Source organism: Elephantulus edwardii, unplaced genomic scaffold (genome assembly GCF_000299155.1).
Source record: "Elephantulus edwardii isolate Elephantulus edwardi_28Jun2011 unplaced genomic scaffold, EleEdw1.0 scaffold00167, whole genome shotgun sequence".
NCBI lineage: Eukaryota > Metazoa > Chordata > Mammalia > Macroscelidea > Macroscelididae > Elephantulus > Elephantulus edwardii.
Window position 1 is genome coordinate 115012 of NW_006399917.1, and position 2891 is coordinate 117902.

Genomic DNA, 2891 nt, shown 5'->3' on the forward strand with positions numbered 1-2891 from the left:
TGCCAAGACTGTTGACTACAGATCCAAGCAAACTAAAGCTGTGTACAATCTCAATCTCTTCACCATCCATCCTGATGCTGCCAGTTGGTCCAGTGATGAGAATCTTTGTCTTCTTGACATTGAGCTACCTTCTCAAAATAGAGTCTACTGTGATAATGCCAATAAAGTAAAGATTTCACCCTTTAAAGGACCTTCATTTGCTAATGTAGCAAGACACACACAAAAAAACCAAACAGCTGCAAACATCCATTAATGGTTGGAACATGGAATGCATGAAATATTAATCTAGGAAAAAATGGAGTTTATAAAAATGAAAAGGAATTCATAAAGATTGACATCCTAGGCATTATTGTTATAATTATGAGCCATGAGTACAGGAAGCTGCAATCCTCCACCAGCTGCTCCACAAGAGGATGAGCAATCTCCTCCCATGTGATTCCTGCCTCTGAAAACCAGCTGGACGGTCAGCTATGGGTCAGTTCCAACTCAATGGCACACAACAACAAGACGGAACATCCCCCACTTCCACTGGGTTACTGCTAAGCTTGCTCTTAATTACAGACCTTATTTCCTGCAACCTCTTTCCCTCTTTGTATGATGTGCTGAATTTAAGTAATTTCTCTTGAGGTGGTTCAGTTCAGCAAAACCAGCATTCAGCCGATTCAGGCATTACTAGACTCAGGAACATACCCAATATGAGTAGCCCAGGCATCTCCAGGGGGGTGTTTCGTCTTGTTGTTGTTGTTGTTAGGTGCCATCAAGTCCAATACAACATACAACAACCCAATGAACAGATCTGAACCCTGTGCTACCTGTATTGTTGAGGGTCTTCCTCTTTCTCCAACCCTCTACCTTTCCCAGGCTGATATTCCTAAAGAATGGCCCCTCTTGACAACATGCCCAAAATATGTAAGACCGAGTTTCACTATCCTTACCTTTAAAGAGCACCCTTATTGCATTTCTTCTGATACGGACTTGCTTGTTCTTTTGGCAGTACCAGGGATATTCAGTACTCTTCAACCACATCAAAATTCGAAGTTATCAGTTCTTCTTGGAGCATTCTGTCCAACTGTCAGATGCATTAAAAAATAATGAAAACACTGCATGTGGATCAGGCACACTTTACTTTAAACTGACATTCTCACACTTTGGAAAGAGCCTTCATGGCAATTTCCCCAATACAACATGTCTTTTCATTTCCTAAATTCATAGGAAGTTGTGTTGTTGTTAATGTTATGTGCCCTCAAATCCACTACCACTCATACCAACACTATGAACAATGGCTTTGAACCTTGTCCTATCTTCAGCCAACCTCTCTGTCTCTGATACACCTCACCCCATTGCCACAGTGGCTGTATCAATCCATCTTATCCAAGGTCTCCCTCTCTTGTACAGACCCTCTACCCTTCAGAGCATGATTGATTCCCTTCTCCAAGGACTGTTCCTTCCTGGAAACATGACCAAAGTATGTGAGATAGAGCTTCAAAAATCCTTGGAGCAACCTAGTTTAACCTTTTTTTTTCCTTGATAATGAGATGTTATCCGTACTGAAGGCTGTAGATTGTCATCTTATTTAGCAAGTGCTTCAAGTTCTCCTCACTTTCAACAAGTACCTAACAATAACTATGAAAGCAGCAATATCACATGACATGAGTGTTTAATATGTAATGTAGTCTTGGTTATTTAATGCTCCCACACAGACATATCACAAATGGATACTTTTAACAAGCAGAAATTTATTCTCTTAGAGTTTAAGAGGCTAAAGATCTAAATTAAAGATGTTACCTCAAGAGGAATGTTCAGTCACTTTCTCTCTCCCTCTCCTTTTTCCTTTCCTTTCTCTATTTCCTTCCCCTCCCTCTCCCCTCCCCTACTTCTCCTCCCCCTCCTTCTCCCTCTCTCTCTCCTCTCCTCTCTCCACCCCCACCTCCCATCTTTCCTTCTGTTAGCTGTGAAAGAACATTTCCTATTTCTTTTAACATCGGTAAGCAGCGCTATGTGGTATCAAGGTTTTATTGTTTAAAATGGCTTTCTTAGATAAGTGTCACATAGATAAGTGGGATCATACAAATAGGACAGGTTAGTCTGTCCACAAGGGAATTAGCCAATTCAGAGGCAGAAATCAGGAATCTCAGTACCAACCAGGAAGAGGAAGCAGCTCTCATCCTTTAGGGCCAGAGATTCCTGTGTCAGCCAAACTAGGATATATACAATAGCAGCTTTAGCAGAGAATCAGAGACCAGCACGAGACAGCTGACTTGAGGCTTCTGCCCCGCAAAGCCAAAGCCAGAGCCAAAGGCTTTCACCCAAGCTTTCTGGAGGACTAAAGGAAGACATCATAACTGGAAGGACCAAGTAAACTTTGACATGCGTCTGAAGGGCAAAGTTCCTTTAACCAGACTTAAGAAGCTAGCTAGACGGAGGGATTGTATCCTGCTGTCAATCTGAATTCTAGCCTGTTGGCTTGACTGTTGTTAGGTGCTGTCCAGTCAAGTATGAGTCATAGCCCCACTATGAACAACATAACTAAACCATATCCTATCGTGTAACAATTACTTTTTCTCTAACCCATTTGAGCCCATTGCTGCAGTCACTGTGCCAGACTCTCTAACTGAGGGTTGGTTTCTCTCTTTCACCAACTTCCTACCTTCCCAAGTATGATGTCTCTCTCCAGAGAATAGCACCTTCTAGCAACATGCAACAAGGACTGCAGCCTTCAGTATGGACTGAGGCTCAATGTCAAGAAGACAAAAATTCTCACCACCGGACCAATCGGTAGCATCAGGATGGATGGCAAAGGGATTGAGATTGTTCACGGCTTCAGTTTGCTCGGCTCCACGGTCAACACTCTTGGCACCAGTAGCCAGGAAATCAAAGAACGTATTGCGATG